At 36.3% G+C, this 24,459-nt stretch overlaps 1 protein-coding gene and 1 pseudogene across 8 annotated transcripts in view; both read left to right on the forward strand.

The window, feature by feature from the left end:
- The window catches only part of LOC109114253 (DNA mismatch repair protein MSH4-like), a 103,732-nt gene extending 81,242 nt beyond the window's left edge, over positions 1-22,490 (forward strand). For 6 of the 8 annotated variants that reach the window (XR_016077480.1, XR_016077481.1, XR_016077482.1 and 3 more), the window contains 2 exons: positions 21,875-22,081; positions 22,204-22,490. The gene's annotated coding sequence lies outside the window, so the exon portion shown is untranslated. The remainder of the gene's footprint in view (positions 1-21,874; positions 22,082-22,203) is intronic. The other 2 variants (XR_016077476.1, XM_088889999.1) reach the window with 2 other exon arrangements.
- On the forward strand, positions 1,215-22,277 carry LOC148803603 (protein FAR1-RELATED SEQUENCE 5-like; annotated as a pseudogene).
- Positions 22,491-24,459: the final 1,969 nt, after the last annotated feature.

The raw sequence follows: 24,459 nt of genomic DNA on the forward strand, positions 1-24,459 counted from the left end.
ATATTGGTATATTAGTTGATTTGTGTTTATTTTCTAGAAAATGGAACAATTTCCTAGTGAAAAATAATGAAGAGTGTAATGAGAAGAACACTCAACTTTATGAAGGTATAAAGAATCAATGTTTTCAAAACCGAATTGGAGCATACCCACTCAGATGAATTCTCAGACTGTCCCAACATACCCAGGTTTTGACTCCCACTAAGGATCTCACTGATTGGAACATCAAAGACAACCCAATCCGACACCTAGTGCAATATCATAATTGAGTCTAGGGTCAGGTGTAACTTTCCAGTTTTGCCCATTAATCTTCAAGGTCCAGGGCAATACTGGAAATCTGGTTCGGTTCAAAGATTCAATGAATCCTATAATGCATGTGCCTAGGGTCTCACCCTGGCGGCTGAGACAAGCTACCCCAACCAAACGCATACAAAACTGAACCAGAGTGTAGTTTTATGTCGATAATAATTACACCCTCTTTCCAAATACATACAAAACCAAACCGGTGTAAAATTTACATCTGTTCTTGATTTACATCACATCCAAATGCAGCCTGAAGTTCAAATACTCATCCCGTGGGCCAGCATAGCTCGACATGATATGGGCCATGCTAGGCCTGGGACGTTACTGTAGCAATTGGGCAATTCTTATTAATTTTTATTTTCAACTTTATTAAACTATTTAATTCCAATTGTATTGTATTCTTCTAATTTAATTTTATTATTTTATATATAAATAATTGTATACATCAAAATTCATATAGAATAAAATTAATTTTTTTTTTCATTTTTTGTTAATTTGCTAATTTATTTTAAAATTTTCATCATTTTTTTAAATGTGTCTCTCACAGCCTAACCCACAACAGGACCCGACCTAGCATGGGCCTGACCTATGAAGGGTTTCAAGTTAGGCAAGCACGGCCCACCCAAGCCCACATGTTGGCACAACACAACCCGCTATAGCATGGGTAGCTTGCAAAATCATGTTGTGCAAGCACAACACAACCTACTTTAAATGCCCCGCCCAAACCCCTATTTGAATAAAAATAGGTGAAAGACAAAAAAAAATCTGAAATGGTAAAAAGGCAGGGTCGGGTTTTGCCTACCCCATTACCAACCCTAAACTTAAATGCCCCGCCCCAAACACCAGTAGGGCTAGAAGTCCTAATCCCATCCCTGACCCCTTGAAGAATGGGGATCCCAACAGTCCTCCTAAACATGGCTTTAGCTTACAACATTTGCCTACAGAAGATCCTAGCAGTCCTCTATGCTGTTGGAGAATGCTCTCCACATGACACGTAAGCCCACATTTCTAATAGACTAACGGGGTTAGTAGTGACTAGACCTATTCATGGGCTAGGTAGCCCGACCGGCTAGTTTGACCCCCCGGACGGGCTTGCACATGGATTTTAGCCTACGGGCTTGACCTCGGGCCTCCAATTGACATTTTGTAATTTCTTCTAAACCCTAAATTCCTAGATGACTAACCTTTTACCATTCTCTTTTTTCATCTTCTGTCTTCTCTCCTCACTCTCACTCTCAAGAGCCAGCACAAACCCAGGCAGGCAGCCACCGTTCTTAGTCTCAGAGGCGAGCTTAGGCACCGGTCGTCTCTCTCTCTTCGGCGGTGAGCCCTCTCTCTCTCTCCTTCTCTCTCGCATGCGCGCACACCACCAATCCTCTTTCTCTCTCTCTTGTCTCTTTCACAGTTCTCATTCTCACTTGCACTGTCGCACATTCTCAGGAACCGGCGAACTCAGGCACCGGCACTAGCCACGCCACTAGTGAACTCAATTGTCCCTCTCTCCGGCGGTGAGTCTTGCACTTCTCAACTTTGTACAAGTCATGCATTTCAGCCTCTGTTACTCTATAGTTTATACAAGTTGTTAGGTTGGGCTTCGGGCTTTTTATGAGGGCTGGGCTTGGGCCCATGTTATAGGCCCGTTGGTCGGGCCGGGCTCGGGCTCGAGCCTGAAAATATTCTGTTGATGAAGAGAAAAAGCCCGGCCCAGCCCATGAACAGGTCTAGTAGTGACGGGGGGTCATTATATGTTTTATTTTAACGCAATATATATATTGTTTTGGATAGTGTTTAATCTTGAAAGACTCTTTCCACTAACAAACTCTTCCCACTAACAAATATATTGTTTTGGAGAGTGTTTTTAACTAAGTAAATTGTTCAATGTTGTGGAATGTCAATAGTAAGCTTTTTTTTTTTAGTAAATAAGGCCCGTTTGTGCTTCAATTCTCCCATTTTTCATTATTAGAATTCATCCTAAAAAGAATGAATTCTAAGAATTTTCCAGATTCTAAAAAAGAGTAAAGCATTTGGTATTACCTATTTCTTCTTTTTGTTTTTTCTTTCTCAGAGTTGTTTTGTTTCTTCTTTTCTTAGAGTTGTTTTCTCCGACAATGATAACTAGAGTGGTTTTCTCCAGCACAGTTGTCAATATTTTCTAAATACCACCAGCCACTAGCAATAGTCGTTAGAGCTTCACAAGCAATAATCCTCAGTGATTTTCTCTCAGTTCTCATTCTCAGAGTTATTTTCTCCAGCAATAATCGTCAAAGTGGTTTTCTCTTGATGATGGGGAGAAGACCATGTGCAATTGTCACACCGGCAAGAAGCTTTCCCAGTTCTTCATTGTTCCTCACCGCCAGAAGAACTTGCCTTAGGATGATCGTTTTTCTTGTTGTCTCGTTCTGCGTTGCCGGATTGTGAACAATGGCCACATGGAGAAAAACTCCTCCATGTGCAATTTTGTTTTTCTTGTTGTCTCGTTCTGCGTTGCCGGATTGTCCTCACTGCCAGAAGCTTTCCAATTTCTCTTCTCATTCTGTTTTCTTCTTGTCCCCAAGGAAGGAAGAAAAAATGCATGATATTCATGACAACGTCCAAATGGAATCAAAAGTTAAAATTTTGGCAAGGAAATAGCAGTGACAAAAGAAAGCAAAATGGAATAAAAAAGAATAAGACACAGATACAGAGAGTAGATATGTTCATGGACAACGACCAAATAAACAGGGGCACTAGTTCCATCACGCTGTGAATATCAACCCTTTTTCAAGTACCTATCAATCCTTCCAACAAGGAACTGCAGGCCAGCGTTCACAGATTGAGAGTGTAGAGACTGGCTTGTTATTTGGCCTACCTCCTTCCGTCCTCCAGCACCTTTCTTCACATTTCCGGTAGACTCCATCTCTCGACCTTCTCAACAGAAGAACAAAAGAAACACGAGATCACGCCGGAGTAACAACTTCCTCCCATCGGAAATACGACAATCTACACTTGTTCAAAGCGAATGCCTTGAACTGTGTTGATGCTGTAAGAAGAAAAGAAGAAGAGAGAGAGGGGGTTACCGACTTTTCACCGAAGGAGGTTATGATAAATAGTCAATTACGCTTTTACCCCTTTTTTCACATGTGACCGAGTCACACATGTTCAAAATTTTAAAGTTACGTAGCAAGAAACATAAGCACGGCCTGGCCATGGGCATGGGCTTTCAAACTAGGCCCAGGGTGCGGGCCAGGTTGGGCCAAGGCCTAGGTTAAGGCACTTATCATTAGAGCAAAGCCCGGGCTCGGCCCATGATCACCCCTATTGAAACTCTTGCAGGATAGACTAAGACTCGATACACCTATTGATGATCTCTCAATACATTTGATGTTTTTAATTTGAGTTTTGTAAGATTCTAGAAAAACCTGATACCAATTTCACTTTAGGCAAGGCCATTGCACTACTTAAACATTTTGCTATCTACTTTTACTTAAGATGTACTATGTGCAGGAAATTTAAATATTTGAATGTAGTGATAAGTCCATGGTATTGTTTTAATAGACAAACCAATAATATCCATTAAAATGTATTATGTGCAGAAACTTGAAAATTTTAATTGAATAGTACCATCTGTGGTACTATTCTAATAGACTGACCGATAATATCCATCTCCATTTTGATAATTTGCTACACAACTCTCTACAACTCTGTTTGAAGGAAATTCTAAAAGTGAAGATAACTTCTTTTAATTTTTTTTTGTTCTATTTAGTTTTACCATATGTTTTATTGGAAATAAGGAAGCTGATTTACTGTAAAATAAAAGGCTCATATTTTGCCCCACCATTTCATAATTCGTTGTTTTAAATCGGAGGTCCAATTTATTATCAACCACTACCGTGAAGCTAAAGGATTATGTAGAATTGCTTCACTCATTTCCATAACCATTATCTAATATATAATTTTCTTTCATCTTTGTTTTTTAGTCTTTAACATGTACCTAAAAATTAATTAATGGCCTTTATTTGCCAAGCCTCCACATGCTTAAATTATGAGATTTCATACCATATAAATGAAGCCTAACCTCCTAAGAAAATCTTTTTCTTATGAAAAAGGTTCTTCCTTGCTTTTTAGTACTTTTTTGCATTAGGTTATGCTTGGTTTTAATAGAAAATAATAATAGAAACAGAGTAATATAACCACATGTTGCAATTAAAAAAAAAGATTGGAATATATTGGTATATTAGTTGATTTGTGTTATTTTTTTCTAGAAAATGGAACAATTTCCTTGTGGATAAATAATGAAGAGTGTAATGAGAAGAACACTCAACTTTATGAAGGTATAAAGAATCAATGTTTTCAAAACTGAATTGGAGCATACAGTCGGACTGAAAAAACTAGGAACTGTTCGCCTGGCCGGTTCTATTTACCCTAGAACCGCTATTTGGCCAAAAACTGTTGATTTAGTCAGCGAACCATTGACCCAGGCAGACAAACCGTCGAGCCATTTGACCCGGGATTTGTTTTTGCCATTTTTTTTTGGTTTTATATGTTTTGTCAAAGCGGGCTGTCCATTCAGACCAAATGGTCAAACCATTTGACTTGAGAACCGGACCCTAGAACGGTTCCCTGTCTAGTTTGATTTTAAAAACATTATAGAGAATAATCAACTTGATGAGGGTTTGGAAGCTGTATGTAGTGCTGCAAGTAGGCTTGATTTTGATATGAAAGGAATCTGTACTAGCCCCTCAAATGCAAATTTCTCACAACCAAGCAATGAGACAAATGTAGACAAAAAATTTATGGTCCCAAATGTTGGCATGATATTTGAAAATTTGGAAGATGTTTACCATTTTAATAATGGGTTTGTTAGAAATGAAGGTTTTAGTGTGCGTATATCACAAGGCTACAAGCTAAAATCTAGTATTTGGAAGACTAAAACATTTTGTTGTTCCCATGAAGGCTTTAGTAGTAATGATAATGGGTGAATTGATAGAAAATTTCACCATGACATAACAAGAACAGGTTATAAAGCAATGTTTAATCTTGTGATGCAAGAAAACGGAAAATATTATTTGATTGAATTTGAAGGTCATAATCATCAACTTGTTACTCCAAAAAAATCATACATGCTCAGGTCACAAAGGAAAATAACAGTAGTTCAAGTTGCTCATGCCAATCTTGCTAGTGGTTTTGGTATGTGTCCAAAGTCAACATTAGAAGGTAAAAAAGCTAGTGGAATTTAAAATCTTGGTTTCACTAATGTTGATTATAACAACTATTTGTATGCTAAAACGAAGGACATGGAAAATGGGGGTGCATGAGCTATACTAAGGTATTTCGATTCGATACATTGCATGAAGAGAATATATCATCCTTTTAACTCTATGCAGCTTGATGAAGATTACCAAATTACAAATATCTTTTGGGTTGATGCAAAGATGTTGGTTGATTATGGTTGTTTTGGAAATGTCGTTTGTTTTGATACCACTTTTCAAACAAATGAAGATAAACAACCATTTGCTCCTTTTGTGGGAATTAACCATCATAAGAAAACCATGTTTTTTGGAACCGCATTGATGTATGATCATAGTAAATCTTTTAAGTGGGTGTTCCAATCTTTTCTAAGGGCAATGTCTGGAAAACAACTGAAAACAATTCTTACAGACCAAGATCCAGCAATGGCAAATGCAATAAAGCAAGTCTTTCTAAAAACATGTCATTGTTTATGTATATGTCACATATATCAAAATGTAGCCACACATTTGAGTAATATACTTGTTGCTTCTCCATCATTTGATAGAGATTTCAGTAGTTGCATATATGACTGTGAAAATGAAGATGAGTTTCTTATCTTACTGCATGGCATGAGATGAGTTTCAAGGGTTATTTCAAGTAAAGGAGAAAAGCACACAAAGGAATGAAAGCATGAGTAGTTTGTTGATAGGGTATTTAAAAACATCTCTTAATTTAGCTAAATTTTTTAAAACATTTCGAGAGAGCTATAGCAGTTCGCCATTGAAAAGAAATGGAAATTGAAGTAAAGATGAACCAAAGTACACCCAATGTGTCTATTCCAATAAAGATATTGAAGTGAATTTCATGTATATACACTCCCACAATATTTAAGGAATTTGAAAAGGAATATTCAATGGCCCTTGATTGTGATATTGTAAATAAAGTCGATGTTGGAACAACTTTCTACACAAAGTGAAATATTCCAATAGACCTTGTGAACATAATGTTACATCCAACCCATCAAACATAGTGGTTGTATGCAGTTGCAAGAAGTTTGAGTTTGTGTGATTTTTGTGTTTGTATGCACTTCATGTTTTATAAAAAGATTATTAAAACAGGTTCCATTATAGTATATTTTAAAACAATGGACAAGGGATGCGAATGATGGAACTACTTTTGATTGTCGTGTAAAGTTGATCATAATGCTGAATTTTCTATAATGCTTACAAACCTAATGAGACTATTAGTATCTAGAGAAATATCAATATGTGCTGCAGAAGATAAAAGGGCATTCTCATAATTATTAGATGCATTTAATAATGCACGTGTAGGAGTGGAAGATATATTAAAGAGTAGGGTCTTGGATTTTGAATCTTCTAGTGTAAATGAAATGGAAATAGATAAGAAAAAAAATTGTTTGGAAAAACGAAAGAAAAAAAAGGACAATCTCATCAAGATGACATTGTATGATATTTTTTATATATATTATTAATGGAATTTTTTGCTAATTCATATTATTTACTTGGTTTGTTTTATTCCTTGGTAGGAATCACATCAAAGTGCTAAGGAAAAAGTGGTTAACGGAAAAGAGAAGAGAAACATGAGAAACATTAAACATGATGTAGTGTGATACTTCTTTTATTATTTATATAGTTTTTAATTGAATTTTAATCTCATTCATATTATTTACTTGGTTTATTGTATTTCCTGTGAGGAATCACATGAAGGTGCCAAGGAAAAAGAGGTTGTTAGAAAAGATAAAAGAATAAAAAAACATCTTTAAGGATAATTTTTCTTTATTTTAAATAATTTGATAGTAACTTTTTTGTATTTTTGTGATGTAATAAATATGGTTCATATGATGTTACTACTAGAGTGGCTTTTAATCCTAATGTATCACACATGCTCAATCTGAATCACTTGGCTTTATATGTACCAAATAAAATTATTAAATGCCAATTTTCATCAAATGAGCCTACATACAAGTTGGTTACAAGTAATTAATTGATTATTTTTTCTTGATTTTAATACTTATTTAATATTTAAATTGATTAAATAATAAATTTCTAACATCACTTACATTCTTTTAGGCTTCATTAGCTCCAGGGGATTTACATAAAAAGTTTGTAAGTGCAAATGCACAATTGGGTCAGGTTAATATATTAAAATTCATAGTAAATGTGCACTTCAAAATGGAACTAACAAATACATTTTAAATTTATTGATTGTACAGAAATCGTTAAATGCTAACATCTACACAAAGAATTTAATTACAACTAACGCTGACCAACATGAGAAACCACTTTCCCCGCAAAATTCATAAAAATTTTAATAAGTTTACTATTTTTATGTGAATGCCAATTACTAATAAATGTGCTACCCAAACCTTGCTGCTTTTTTGAAATAGATTTAGGAAGAATTTGTCAAGACCATTGAAGAAACATCAAATTTTTAAAATCTAGGCCTCAATAGATTATTAATATATTTATTATTATGCTTTCTAGGACCTTGCCACTACAAGAGCAACCATGGGGTCTATATGTTATGTTTTGGTGATAGCCAAGCCTAAAAGGGAGAATCATGCCAAGAAAAACAAGATAAATTGAAAACATATGAGCAAGTTGTAGGAGATGCGTATGAACTTCCATCACAAACTCCATGATTCAATTGTGTATTTGGAGTTTCTTTGAATTATTATTTTGTCTATCTTAATATCCTTCTCTCTATCTCTCTCTTATTAATTTTTTTTGGAGGGGAGGGGGTAATGGATTATTTTAGAACCTTTGGAATTAGAAAAATTTACATCATATATTTAACTTTACAATTATTATGTAAATTAATGATGCTAAGATACCAAAGCTAGTTGGGAGTTTGTTCATTTTAATTTTCAAAATTTGAACTCTATACGAAATTACATCATAAATTGATTTACATAGTTATCTATGGTTTCATATGAAGCTAAATATTCCATTTCACCTATGCAAACATCAATAGATACAAATAAGTATTTGTAGATGAGTATTCCTTCTCATCAATGCTTAATTATGATACAAATAAGTCTAAGGGATCATTATATTTGACTTAGGAACTGAGACGAGTCTTATTGGGCTAAGGTGGCGATTGATAACACTTTTCAGACGTCTAATGTCTAAAGAACTTGCTTTTCAGACATCGAACGCGTTTGGATTGTGTTTGGAATAATGATCTGAAATGGTTTTTTAGATATGAAATATTAAGATCGCAGACCGACACTTAATGCACTTATACAAAGATAAAAATACCCCTACATACTTTTTAAAAGACACAATATACCCCTCATTTAAATCCACTCATTCATCTTCTTTCTCTCGAACGAGGAAGAACAATCGCCGAACTACCGAGCATTCGTGTTCTTTATCTCGAACCAGGTATATTTAACGTCTCAAATCCAACTTTTGCTTTTTGTTTTGCTTCTTCATTGTAGTAAATCCGAGCATTCACTTTCCTTATCGTTTTCTGCATTTTTTAGGGTTTCAAATAGCATTCCGACGTTAGTGTTCAGTGGTGCACAATGTATACAACTTTGATGCTCATGGCCTTTAATCCTTTCCTCTCCCATCGAATCTCGATCTCTTTTTCCTCATTATGCAAAACTCTCTCTCTTCTCATTCTATCCAATATTTCATTTCTGATATGTTCATTCCAGTTCAATTCGATAAGGTTTTATTCCCATTCTATGATAGCAAATAGATCCAGCTGGGACGACGTTTTCTAAATTTCGCAACCCAACATTGACTTGGTTGATTTCTCAAACCTTCAAGGATCTTTGAAAGGATCAAAACTTGTAATCAAGGAAGTTTTCATTTTCAGTCAAGTTTAACAAATCAATTCCTTTTGTCGCATCAATCTAAACATTATGTTAACTAAAAGTTTTTGCCATTTTGGATGTTGTATTTCTATTTTGTATTCACAAAATTTTCCCCTTTGTTTTTTCATAGTTTTTTTAGTTGGAAAACAAGTTTTGTTAAGTTTCTAGCATTTAAGGGAAGATTTGAGAGAGCAATTGGGGTCTTTCATTGACCATGACATGATGCTCTATGTGGATCACAATCGGGTCAAGAAGATAAAAAATTCCGGGTTGGGTATTCAAGTGTCCCTTAATGCATGGCTTATTTGGGTAAAATAAAACCCGTATTGACCTTCTTATTCGCCCATCTATTACAAAACTCACATCTTTCTCATCTAAAATCTGAATTCTTAAATTTGAATTTCAAACTAAGCGTCTCTTTTACCATCAAAACTCTACACATTTGTAGTAGTATATATTATAAAAATGACTAACCATGACTTCAATGGGAATACAGGCATTGATCTGATGTTGATAATAAGATTGATATTGTGGGCCTGAAGGAGTCGTACGCATGGGAGGTGTCAACCAAGGCCATGTTTGGTTCACTGCTCTTGGCCTCATTCTCTTAATTCTTACTCATTCTAGGCAAGAATGATTAACATTAGAGTGTTTGGTTACAGAATTCTAGAAACTGATTAATATGGGATTTATTGATAATTAATTAATTGATAAATTATTTATGAACAATAATTGTGGGTTTGATCAATTTAGTTACCTTTAAATTTAATGATAAATTTAATTGTTCTTATTTAATATGAATATCAGAAATTAACATTAATTATACTAATTTGTGCATTTATTGTTATTTATGCATTTACTGATAAACAATGTGTTTTAGAAACCAACCAAAGGCTGAACCATTTTTGCCCTGGGTTGATGGCCAATAGTTAAATAGTCTGGGTCAAACGGGTTACACCATGACACATCAGAAATGTATATAATTATTATGAGGTTCATTTTCCCTCAATTTCCCTTAAAAAATGGCGACTAATTTAGAATTTACAAACTTTTTCTTTTTATTCGAATTGTTGGAACAAATGTTCCATGTCATAACGGAGTGAATGACAAACTACTCTAAATGCAGGTACATACCTGTGTGCTGACAACGCTAGAGGCAAGGCCTTGAAAAGATAGCTCAAGCGTCTCAACCAGTATAATGGAAACTAGAGGACTAAAAACAAGAAGGATGCGACTATGGTGATGAAGGGGAGGCAAGGAGGATATTCAAAAGAAAGCACCACTTCTGGATATGACTCTCAACATCATGGGAGTGGTAAAATATTGATTTTTAGACTGCACTCTACCTCAGAAATCTGATTTGAACTGCAGGCCTACCTACAACAATTCAAAATTATAAACAGCTCCACCTATAACACTCATACCAGTCCATGAATTGGCATCAATTCCGACCTGACACCTACCTCCAACTATATGGTGGAGCTAGGATTTCTGAGGTGGAGTGCAGTCTAAAAACCTTTTTTTTTTTTGTAACAAAAATGCAAATCAATTAAAATAAAAAGCAGGATATGTTGTAAGAGTGCTGACAAAGCACAGAAGCATAGCACATTCAGCATTCCCTTAAACCGGATGCACCAATAACCGATCAAACCCGATGAAACTAAAAAACCAATCTTTCACTGAGTAAAATAAAGTAAAACTTATTAAAAAGAAAAACATAATTCTAATGTTAATTCAAGTCTTTTTTTTTTTTTGAGTCAAGTTGAAGTTTGAGTAGTCCAGAAGATCTCTCATTCCTTATAAAAAGGGCCATTACTCAATGTTGGTACTAACAGTCCATGGTTAGCACATTCTAAGATTCAAACCTACCTTGGGCATTTTTTCCACAAAGTGACCATTCTAAGATTCAAAATCACATCTCACACTAATCAGCCTGAGATTTTACCGTTACACTTGAGCAGTCCAGAATTCTACTTATGAAGTTTGAGTAGTAGTCCTGAAGACCTTTTTCTTTTTTTTAGAAAGGGACATTACTCAATGTTGGTACTAACAATCCACGGTTAGCACATTCTAAGATTCAAGCCTACCTTTGGCATTTTCTCCACAAAGTGACCATTCTAAGATTCAAAATCACATCACACTAATCAGCCTGAGATTTTAACATTACACCAGGCAATGTGACAATTCTACTACCTAGAGACTGACAATTGCCCCCAAGCCATTACTTCCTTTCTACTTATGTTTATCTTCATTACTACAAGTGGGAAAGGCATGCTTATTGCACATGGTATTCATATCAGATAGAAAAAGAAGAAACCCACTTTCTGCATTTCTTTTCTTTTTCGTATGTATCGAAGCCTCTCATGAAAGTGGTCATTTGTTTTCTTTTATATAGTAATAGATTACAAAATTAAATGGCTGAACCAGATGCAATAGTTAGAAGGATGAATATGCTCTTACAAATTACAATATCCCATACATAAAGCATGATTATTCTGATGTTTTCCATAAATTCCTTGGAATGCAAGCATTAAATAAATATGTGGTATAAATGGAATATCCATAATTTACCCTCTCAAACGAATTCTTCCTCTTGATTTGCAAAGGAAAGTTACTGTATTGCCTTGCATGGTGAACTAATCCTTTAAATTTGTACCAACAGATACAATCCTCATTTCACAAGAACAATATTCTCTTCCAGGCCTTTCAAATAATCAATACAACCTACAATTGCAGCTTTTTCAAAACTCAAGTAGGTTCTTCAAAACCATTAGAGCTATCAACTGGTCGGGTATAGCCAAGTATCCAACATAACTAAACCAACCAAACCAGTTATGCCAGTTCTCATTCTGTGGCTTGGGTCCCGATTAATAATTAGCTTAGGAGTGCTTCTTTCTATCCTGAACTGATTATATATAGTCAATAATATATGTCTAATGGGGTAAATTTATGTCCAAATGAGTAAATTTTTTTTGTTAATTTCTGTCTAAAGGGGTAAATTTCATGACACTATATAGATATTTTTAGTTAAAAACACTTGTTTTATAAACACTATATAGATATTTTTTTTTGTCTAAAGGGGTCTATTGATAATTCTTTCTGTTAACTTGGAGAAACTTTGATACGAGTTCTAGATATAGTTTAAAGTTGGCACTTGGAGATCAAAGGGAAGATTTTTGATTTCCTTTAAGGCCGATTTATGTTGGACAATGTTTTGGAAACTCTATTAGAGCGGTTGCACTTTCTCTTCTTCTCCCATCCTTTAATTTCCGTTTGCATTCATTTACTTAATGGAGCAAATTGAAGGAGAAATCAAATATACTAAAGATTTCGAGTTTGGACATGGAGGGTTTGTGGAGACTTTATTAGGGGCAGTGACCACTGTAGAATTGGATGGAACTAATTATTTTGCGTGGTCTTCGTCTATAAAAATACTTGTATGTAGTAGAGGGAAATTGGGTTACATCACCAGGAGCAAGAAGTAACCTGTAGTGGATGATACTACCTATGAGAGGTATGTTAGATAGTGTATGCCCTTAGCTCTAATCAGATTGATGTATATATCCATCTATTGTAAATGAGTAAAAGTACATAATTGTTTCATGTTATAATTGATGTGTTTCTGTGCAATTACCCTTAAACTGAACAGTTATGAGACTCGTGTTAGTTTAGAATGTTCTCAGCCGTTGAAAAGACTTTGGGAAGTTTATCCTACCAAGCCTAACACTGATGTGCTGCCAAGAAGGTTGGGGCAGCCTGTCTGAACTGCTAGGGTTGGACCTGAAGCACATGTGGTGTGTGTTTGTTTGAAACACTGAACCTGGACCAATTTTCGGTCATGCCCTGAACACTTGTGGGAAAAATTGGAAAGTTACACATAATCCCTAGACTCGATTATGGTACTGCAATGGGTGTTGGAATGGGGTGTCTTTGATATGCCAAGTAGTGAGATCCTTTGAGAGTCAAAACCTGGGTATGTTGGAGCTGTTTGAGAATTCACTCAAGTGGATGATCATAGTGATAGGATCAACCCCTTTGTCGGACAAAGTGAATGATCGAGACTGCACTCTTTTTTATGGAAATCAAATCTGCCAGCTGTCGATTTCAACCGTGTTTGAGATTTGTTTTGCAAAATATATTTATATGATAATATATATTATGTTTTAAGGAAAAATGTTTGCAAAATGTTTTAATTCCCGAGACCCATTCAAACAGAGAGTGCAACACTGCACCTTGCAGCCTAGGGTGAGATCCTTCCCTGTCGGGTAGTGTCAAGTGTAAGAGACCATTAAGGGTTGTATACCTGATGGGCTATATCTTACTTAAGTCCATTACCCTTGGGCCTTCATAGGATGGCTGGACTCAAGGATCATTTAATGTAAATTTTGAGCCCATTAAGAGCCCATAGTGATGGACTCAGGGGTTCATTGTACTTGACAGTGAATTCGGCCAGGCCTTTTCACAAAGATTGGGACAAACCCATTTGGGCTTAACTAAGGTCATTGTTGGGGTCCCACGCCATACAAAGTGAACCTAAATGGGCCAACAACTACCTAGGGATGTAAGCCACTTGCTTAATGGGCCTAAAGCCCATGATTAATTGGATTAATCAAGTGGTCACATGACAACTTAAGAGGATAAGAGGATAAAAGGATAAGTCTTGTCCACTTAAAGAGTCCAAATCCAAATAAAGATTTGGATTAGTAACCTCCTAATTCAATTAGGAGTGGTGCTACTTAAGGCTTATAAAAGGAGAGATCGAATTGCTTCAGTGAAACACTCTACTATCAGCTCTTTCTCTCTGCTCTTTCCGCCCTAGAAACCCTATTTTGTTCTCCATCTTTGTGACTGATCTTGACCAATTTCAACTTCTGATTTTTGCAAGAAAATATCATAATTATTTCATGCTCACCTCCCTTGTACGATCCAATCTGTTGGATTACAGTTTTGCTAAAAATTGCGTTGTTGAACCGGCTTCATCTCAAGCTGCGCCATCTTCAGTAGAGGCTGGTTTTGGGATTCAGTTTGGGCGTGAAATACCACTTTGGGAGCTACATTTGTGGAATCCATATCAGGTATATTTCTCCCTTCCTTTTGGTTTCAGAATTGGTCCGGTTTCGGTGCAAGAACGATGCTTGAAAAATGCAGTTTTTCTAAAACTGGGAATACGATTCCCGGAAGGTTGCAAGAAAATTTTTGAAATTTCGCCAAAACCATCTACCATGGTTTGGCCATCCATATGATGGATCTAACCTTCCTTCAAGGTAGATGTAGGAGAATTACACAGTAGTAGGCTAGTTGGTAAATTCCATGCAACTACATATTAGTCAGCACTACCTGTGGATGGATACTACAAATATTGTTATACCCATTCTAATTGGAGTGGAAAATGTAATCAAAAAGAAAATGAGAGATTTTTTAAAGGGAATTTGGAAGGGTGAGAAGAAATATAATTTGGTTAATCGGAAAAAGGTATGCAAAAACCTAAAGTTCAAGGCGGATCGGATGTACGGAGAGTGAAGGATATTAACACAACTTTGCTGGGAAAGTGGTTTTGGAGGTTTGGTGAGAGCCAAGGAGGCTTGTGGAGAAGGATGGTAATTGCTAAGTATGGATAGAGTCACACGGGATGGGAGTTAGGGGTGCCTACTCAGCCTTATGGGTGATCTGTTTGGAGGGGCATAAGGAAAGATTTTGACCCTTTCTTAAAGGGAATATATTTTAAGATTGGTGATGACCATCGAGTAAAATTCTGGAGAGACTATTTGTCCGAAGGCAGACCTCTGAAAGAGTCTTTCCCTACCTTGTATGAGTTGGCAATAGACAAAGAAGCTTGGGTGGTAGACCACTTATAGGTGTAGAATGGGAATGTAGTCTAGACTCCTCAATTCAGAAGAAACCTAAATGATCGGGAAGTGGAGGCAATGGTGGAAATGCTTCATAAATTTTGTAGCACTTAGGTGGAGATAAGGAGCAATGATAGAAGTGAAATGGGAGAAATTTGGAACTTTTACAGTCAAATCTTTCTATAATTACATTTCCAGATCAGAGGAGTAGACTATTTCACCAAACATCATTTAGTGTAAAAATGTTTCTTCAAAGGTAGCCTTCTTTGTGTGGACCACTTACCGTAACAAAATTCTAACTAGGGATAACTTGACTAGGAGGGACATGCCTCTAGAGTCCAATAATTGTGTGTTATGTGACAAGCATATCAAATAAGTTAACCACTTGATGTTACACAATCATTTTGCCCATGAGATATGGTCAAGGATTTGGAAATTTTTCGTGGTGCAAACCTATAACACAAAATCAATGGTGGACTTCATACAAAGCTAGAAAGATGGATGGTCAAACCAAGAGGGGGAAGGTAGCATAGAACATTATTCTTGCAATAGTTTTTTGGTGTGTATGGCAGGAGATAAACTCAAGGATTTAAAAACAATAGCAGCTTGGTAGACTCGGTTTTTCAAAAAATCTTGGGGAAATTGTTTTCCTAGATGGCTATGAACAAAATTTGTAGGGAAAGAAATTTCAATTCCATTTTCATATTTGATAATCTTTTTGTAAAGCAGGTTGTGGGGGTGTAGGAATGTATGGGCATCAACTGTGTATTCCCCTTTGTACAACAGTTTGTCATTCTTGTTTTGGTTTTATCAATGAATTTATAACTTACTTTCTCTCAAAAAAAAAGGAAGTGTGGGATAGTATCACGAAGACCTATTCCCAAAAGTTGAATGTTTCCCATGTTTAGAGTCTCAATGATGTATCAAACTCTGTACTCCCTGTTGTATTGTATTTTCCTTCTTGTTTATTTCCTGCAAGGGATTTTATGTAAATATTTATTTTCAAATATCTAATATTTCATATATATAATTGTTGGCTCTTAGGGTGGAGTTGATGGGTTCAATTTTATACCCCAGAACTATGTTCTCTTCTCGTGTACGAACTGGTTGTATGACATGGTATCAAAGCAAGGTTTCATTCTTGGTTGTCAAGACTATTATTTGAGTGTTCAAATCGGCCTATTGGAGTTGTTAAAGGCTTCTCTTTGGGACTGTTTCGATCAGTACAAGGTGAACAATGTTTTTTGGGAAGAATGCCATTCAAGTCATATCATAAGAAGCCTTGAATTCTCACACTTCATCATGCATCATTTAAACCATAAAACACCCGGGCAAGAGACTGAATTATAAACTCTTTTAAACTAACCATTGCTATGTACTTAGTGAAATTCCACTGCTCTTTGGAAAAGCCTGCTTTTTCTTTCAGTCCAGATAATGCTACTCACTGCAGCCATTACAAAGACCCAAATACTTCTTTTAGTGGAAATTTTTTTAGTATAATTTCTCACATAACATAATTCACCCAATTAGACTAATAACTGAGTTTTTTTTTTGTTATTTGGGTAAACCCATTCAGGATATCACGTAGATATTTCCTTAATTACGTCTCTACCAGGGGCAGAGAAAACCTTTTGATTCTGATTTAGAAGTACGAATGAATAGACTAAACTAAGTATCATTTCTTTATAGAATTTTCCTTTGAAAAATCTGGTATATATTCCCTCTTTGTTTGAGAAAAACACCAGCAAATAAATAAACAAACATTTATATATAACAAGTAAATAGGTATCATAAATAATCGTATTTCATTAATAAGGCTGCAAATGGCCTTTAAATTGAGATTATGCGCATTTATCATAGTGTGAGAAATCATAATCAACCAAGTTTCATGAACAAGGTTGTAAATGTTTTTCCCCCTTACACACAGGTTAATAACTTGTGAGGAATCATAACCAGCCAAGTTTCATGAACAAGGCTGTAGATGGTTGCCTCCCTCACATATGATCGTAATGAGACAAGAATAAAAAAAAATGAAATAATAACAAAGAAGGAAAGTGTGTAAAAGGAGTATAAGGAAAGACATAAGTATAATAGAGGAAGTTATAGGAGTATCATAATGAAGAGGTGAAGGAGGAATACTGCAATCCCTACCTTCTTCTTTCTCCTATTCTTCCTTTTTCTTCCACACCACAATCTTCTCTTCTTTCTCCTTTGGTTTGTCTCTTGTTGTTGTAAATTCTATCAACTAAATAGAATTAACCAACAAAAAGGCATTAGCCCCTTCCCCTTGTAGGAGAGGGGTTATTATAGATCATTCTTCCTTGTAGAAAATAAATCCTTCTTCCTAGGGTGACATGTGTCCCCCTCCACTTAAAGTGGTTGGAGGAGGGAAAGTAATTCTCTCCCTTAGGGTGACATGTGTCCCCCCACTTAAAGTGGTTAAAGGAGGGAAAATAAATCATTCTTCCTAGGGTGACATGTGTCCCCCCCCCCCCCCCTTAAAGTGGTTAGAGAAGGGAAAGTAACTCTCTCCCCTAACGTGACATGTGTCCCCCCACTTCAAGTTGTTAAAGGAGGGAAAATAGCCCTCTTGTTAGAATAAGACAAGTGGCATCCCCTTATAAATAATTGAGACATGTCACAAAAAATTAGTTAATACAGATTTATTCTTTTAGGGCCTGTTGTTCCCTTAAATGGGTTCTATTATAAGCCCATTAAATGCTTATTGCATTACAAACAAGACCTATTAACTTGGGGCCTGTTGCTCACCAAACTAGACTGCATGCCCCTTTCTTTACTAAAATGTTTCAGCCCATCAATAAGATTAACTAGGTTTATAAGAAAGCCCTTTTTCTTCTTTATTATTATTATTATTATTTTAAGATATGTTTGGGAGTATCTTAATAACCTACTCCTAATCTAGCAAACTTAAGGACTTAACAATGCCCCCTTGAGCACTGTGAGCTCAAAATAATAGCTTGAGGTTGTAGTGCTCAAGCCATTTTTAATTGATTGGGCTAGATTTTTGTGAATTAGACTTAATTAGGACTTAAAGTGAAAAATAAAATCCCCTTCAATGGGCTAGAAATTGTAAAAGAAAAAGGGTCTACACGTATATTGTTAAGCTTTCTTTTATTATTATTGGCCCGTATGACTTAAGTGTGGCCCATTATTTAATAGGCCCAAGAAGCTTTTACATAAGGCTTAAAGAGTATAATTAAATGGGCTTAAGAAAATTATGAATGTGGGCTCATACATAAAGTGTAGTCCCTTGTTTTAAATTGAAGTTGGCCCAAGTTATGTGTTAATGGGCCTACAAGCTTTTATGGTAAATGGGCCTTAGTAGTGGTCAAGCTTGTTTTGAACCTGTGCTTATAATAATTATTTAGTGAAATAAAACAGATCTTTGCCAAATCAAGCTGAAACTTCTTGGGATCTAGTCCCCATGAAATGGCTTGCTACATTCTTTTCTCAATTCATACGAGTTAGGGTGCGCTATCTCACATTTGTTGTCAACTGCATCCGTATCAAATAATTTATTCGCAAGAAGTTTCAAGGAAAATTTCTTTCAATCGGTTGGCAGTGGGGTCCACTGCCCAATCCACCTTACCCACAAGTAAAAGTTTAAGATGTATAAAACATTACCGAGTTTTTAAATTTTACACTGCAATTTATCTTATGGTGGGATTTTTATTTTTTATTTTTTTTATTTTCAAGGTTACATGTTATCTGGCTTGTCTGGTAAAAAATTTCATTCTTAATATCCCAAAACTGGGTTTGATATTTGTTTTTATCTACTGACCTACTAACCCCTAATCTGCTTGCCCACCCAGAAAATTAAAAAGATAAATGTGACTATTGTTTTCATGATATGCTAAGATTTTTTTTTTTTTTAATTTTAAAATTACTGTAAGTTCCTTTTTCATTATAACTTATTTGCAATATATCTTCTGAAATCAAATGCTTTAAAAGTTGGTGAACTTCACTGTGATTTCCTAGATTTCTCTTTTCTAGGATTGATACAAAAGAACAATTGGTGTACATGGTGAATATAGTACTGCCACCCATAATTTTTATCAAGGTTGAACTCCATGTTATACTGATAACCTGTTGTGGAAGTCCCTGCATACTAGTTTCTTTGGATTCTCAGAGGCTCTGCAGGAGTATCTACTAAGTGTAGATAGAAAACAAAGTTCAAATCTAAGTGGTGGTTCAGAAATCAGTGACAAGCAGAGTTACAGAGATAACTTGAAAGATAATTCGAAGGATGAAGGACAAAGTATCAAAGGACCTCAAGCCATAGATTGCAGTGACTCTAGGAGCTGAGGACTGCTCTTAGAAGTAGCGGATGGAGAGTGGGAGAAGAACTTGATTTTGACTGTAGACAAGAGAGTCCAAGATTAGGAGAATGTTGCAGGGGCGTTTGCAAAGAGATTTAATTTAAATGGTACTGCTCTAGCTAGACCTTTTGATGACTCAAAGGCTGTGTATTATGGAGCTGGTGAAGAAGTAGTGATCCCAGATGCTGAATCGGTGGAAACTCCAGTCAGAAGAGTAAGGATAGAGAACTGGTTTCCGTCTTGTAACCATAATAGCATCTCAGAAAGTCCTCTCAAGCTCCAGCTGGTAGGGCTTTTCCCTTCAATTACTGGAATGAGGAAACTCTGGTAAAATTGATTCAAGTCCTTGGTGGTTAGGGTCAATGGTCTGAAGCTCGAAGAAGTTCCTAGATGCGTAGAGATGCTCATTAATGGTTGCTGGCTTAAGGTTTGGGTTCTGCTGGAAGGTGAAACAACTCCTTGGATGAAAGGTTCTAAGGAAGAAGATGTCGACATCCTTGAAGGTTGGGTTACACGTGGAAAAAAGAGTTCGAGCCAGATGGTCTTGAATAATGTATAGATGACGAACGAAGATGAAGAGACACCACCCGGGTCAGTCAGTAAGTATCTGGATAAGAATGATGGTAGCCCAATTTTTTTGGAAAGTGGAGGCCAAAGTGTAGGCAAAAAGTCTTATGTGGAGATCATTAAGGGCATTGCCATGCCAGCTAACCCTCTGGCTCCACAAGGCATTTGAAACCAGAGTGGATTCGAACCAGGTCCTTCTTTTGAGGGTGAACCAGAGCTGCCTTGTGGACAAGATTATAGGCACTTCTCTCGAAAAGAAATGTCTTCGATAGGATCACAATGGCAGAGGGGATTTAACTCCCCCTTTTCACCTCAAGGCAAGGTCCCAGGTGATTCAGAGACGGAGGTTGGAGAAGTGTCGTGACGACAAGTTTGGTGAGGTAAATCAGTCTTTGAGTATTTCAATTAAGAAAACTGGCCTGGAATGTTCAACTGGTGTTAAGGAAGCGAAGAATGATTTGCAAATTTGTAGGGAGGAAGTTCAGTCGAGAAACAGAAAAGAAAACAGGAGGAAACATCTAAGGCCCAAAAAATATAATCTGAAACGAAAGAGAAGGATGAGAAGAATTAGCTCGTCTGGGATTAGAAAAAGAGAGGAGAGGTGGGTTTGGGTGATTGCCAGGTTTGACAAATGCGGTAAGAAAAGTTTTGTCTGTGGTCCAGGAGAGAATCTCATCGACTGTTCTATCTCGTCAACGTCTGGTAATGCTAGATGCTATTCTGAGGTTAGGTGGGGCTCCGATGAGAATCATGTTCCCTATGAGCTTGAGATCTTGAGTTTGACGTCTCCAGAGGATAGGTATGACTTGGAATGTCCAGTTTCTTCATGTGCGGAAGAGACACCTCCCGTTGAATTGGAGAACTTGGAAAGAGGGGAGGCAATAACTAGGAAAGAGATTACTAATATAGATGTTGAGTCAGATACTGAAGGCAATGATGGAGGTAAGGTTGGAGGAAGGGAAGATTTAGCCGTTGAAGATTCTTTCGGTGGACAGAATGAAAGAGAAGGAAAGAGAAGGAAGTTGAGATTGGAAGGCTAGGTGTAAATTTGGGTCAAAGGAGCAGAATGAAAGAGAAGGAAGATCACAATGGTGGGAGAATTAACAAGAAATCGCGTAATTTGAGAACTCACAATATAGTCCATGTGACAGAAGGAAAAGTGTGAAGGTTAATGGGATATCTGGTACTGATAATAGGGGGGAATAGTGCAAGATCAATCACTGTCCCCCCTTTTGTTGAAGGAACATGTCAATAAGGTTTCTGATGCCGATTCAGAACCTGGTGCAATGCAGCTGTTACAGGAGAATGAATGTGCTGATAAAGCTACAGATAAGATGGTTATCAAAGAATTAGTTGGTAAGGGAGGTCACAGTTGGGAAAAGCTTGGGTTTATTTTTTTGGGGCAGCGAGGAATTTGCCAGGAGGGCCTTTGAAGAATTTGAAAGAAAAAAGGAGGAAGAGAAATTAAAGATCAAAGAGCATTAGAAAGGGAGCAAGGTCTGGGATGAGGAATTCACAGATTGTTTTCTTAGGCCTGTTTTCTTTTCAGGAGTCTGTTTGGGTTTTATTCTGCTTGAGAGGTTAGTTTTCTTAGGCCTGTTTGGGTTTCCTGTGGTTGCTTCTTGCTATAGGTGATGTCTTATCACCTTCTGTAATCTTTTTTCTTTAATAATTTTTCTTTTAAAAAAAGAAAGCATTGTCGCACAGACATCACTTTTGTGTTTTTCAATGATTATATGGTTGTTACAACACCAACTTCATTACAGGTTGGAGTGGCTGCTTTTCACTTGAGGTCAGCTTCATTACATCTTTCTCAATTCATTGAAACTAGCAGTACATATCAGAACACAAAGACCTGCTGCATTTTTATGATCCTAAGGTGATTATTGCCCCCCTCTCCAAACAAGCCGCCTCTGGATGGCATGGTTGGAGTTCCAGAGCTGGTGGATAGGTTTTATACATCAGTCAAGAAGGTGGTAATCTATTATTTTGGATTATGCAAATCTTTGTGTGTGCATAATGCATGAATTGCAGTGATTTTTTTTGATAATTATGCATTCCAGTTAAATTACATGTTCTGTTTTCAACTGTGCAGGTTGTAATGTCTCATGGTTGCAAACCACTCACTATGGATATGACCATATTTTCGATGCATGGCATTTTTCTTGATTAGTAGATGTTTGAATGACTGCTATCGTGATCATAATTGCCCAGGTATGTATCAGCATTAGGTATTAATTCAAATGTCCTACTTGCTTGGGCCCAACCTTTGGGTGCATGGCTGTAGAGTACATTCGACAATGTTTCTACCCTAAAAAGAATTGGGCTATGTTTAGTTCATTTTGAATATTAAAATAATGTTATGCTTTTTAAATACACCTGTTTACATAAATTGTTATCAGTTGTACCATATTAGTACGAATTTTGTGAATTCCTGGCATTGCATAAGTAGCTCTGTAAGGATGTATGTAACGTAGATGATATCTGCTCAATGCTTTTACAGTTCTAATCTTCCTTTGTTGCTTAAAATTAAAAAAATATTATTATTTTTTTCTCTTTTGATCAGTAACAACTAACAAATACAAACTTTTTTTTTTCGATAAATAAACATAATTTATTAGTGAACTACTGAAACATGAGAAGAGGTTGTCATTACAGCTTAAAAGAAAATGAGAGTATGACACTGGTTTCTGTCTCCTATGCAAATTGCATTTGGCCTAAGGCCAAACTTTTATCAAACCCTTGTACCCATTGAACTACATATCCTTTGAAAACCATTTAAAGGCTTAAAGTGTTTGATATCATTTCTATAACTCAACAAAGCTGCTTTACTTCCTTTTGTTAACCATCTCTGATTGTAACATGGGTGCCCCTTTAATAACCAATTATTCAACTCCCATCTCCTTTATGTTTCATACTCCGGTAACTACTTGAACTCCACCGATTGGACCTGAAAACATTCCACGAATGAGTCCATTCTCATATCTTACCACTCCCCCTACCGTAAAAATCTAGTTCCATCCATCCATCACTTTGTCATTGATTTCCACTCCCTCCTTGCATTTTGCTTTTTTTTTGTTGATGAGGCTGCAATTGCTGCCTAATTTCTAAGAGTATCATTCATTATGAAATCCAAGAACAAATATATTGTTTTCAATCAATGTGCCTCCCTCACTATAATGTTTTCCATTAAATCCTCTTCATTTCTTTCTGTTTCTTTAAACAATCATGCACTCCTTTCTTCCCATATAGTCCAAATCATAGTAACCAGTGCAATTGTCCATGTTAATCTTCCTCCTTCTTTGACAACTTGATCATGGACCATCAAACAAATTGTCCAAACTAGTAGGGAGAGACCACTTGCATCTAAATAGAGCAAGGAAATATTCCGAAATACAATAGACAAATGGATAGGAGATTAGGAAGTGGTAAGCCGTCTCCCCATTCTTTTTTTTTGCACATTAGACATGAATCAAGAGATTAATACCAGTTGGGTCTCTTCTTTTGTCCTAAATCACTAGTATTAATGCTCTGACGGAAGACTTCCCAGCAGAAGACACTAATTTTCAGGGGGATGCAAACACATCAAACTTCCTTTACAACAAAGGACATCTGGGAGGGACTAGGAGAAAAGCAACCTTCCAATCTTGGATCAAGAGAAACCCCATCCAACACATGCAAAATGATAGAAACAAGAGAAATTTCAAAGTTCCTATGATTTTCTTACTTGAATAAAAAAATCAGAAAAAGAATGTGTTTTCTGATGTAATTTAGAGAGAAGAAGAAAAGAAGTTAACCTAGGTTCGAAGAGAAGAGAGAAGAGAAGAAAGAAGAGAAAGGGTGCGGTTGGATTGTTCCTATGATTTTCTTACTTGAATAAAAAAATCAGAAAAAGAATGTGTTTTCTGATGTAATTTAGAGAGAAGAAGAAAAGAAGTCAACCTAGGTTCGAAGAGAAGAGAGAAGAGAAGAAAGAAGAGAAAGGGTGCGGTTGGATTGTTCTGGCCGCCCCACTAAATCTTATTTATATCTGTGACTTTAAAGAAGTAGAGTTACTCTAATACCCCTACTTAAAACAAAAGAAAATAAAAAAGGCCAAATGGCCCAACTACCATAACTGTAACATAAAGAAATAAACCGTAAAATATAGTTTGGGGCTGGGACCACAGACACACTAATAGTCTATCAACAAACTCTACATTCTTCTTTGGCCAAAGGTTCAACTAAAGCCCGAAGGAGGAGACAAGGGGATAGCAAGCTCAAAAATAGTTTTTCCTTTAAGAGAGGAACGATGAACATAGAGTGGAAACTACCTTTCAATGGAGACTCCTCAACCCTATGGTCTTCCCAA

This window comes from Nelumbo nucifera, chromosome 1 (genome assembly GCF_055504915.1).
Source record: "Nelumbo nucifera cultivar China Antique chromosome 1, China Antique-T2T, whole genome shotgun sequence".
Taxonomy (NCBI): Eukaryota; Viridiplantae; Streptophyta; class Magnoliopsida; order Proteales; family Nelumbonaceae; genus Nelumbo; species Nelumbo nucifera.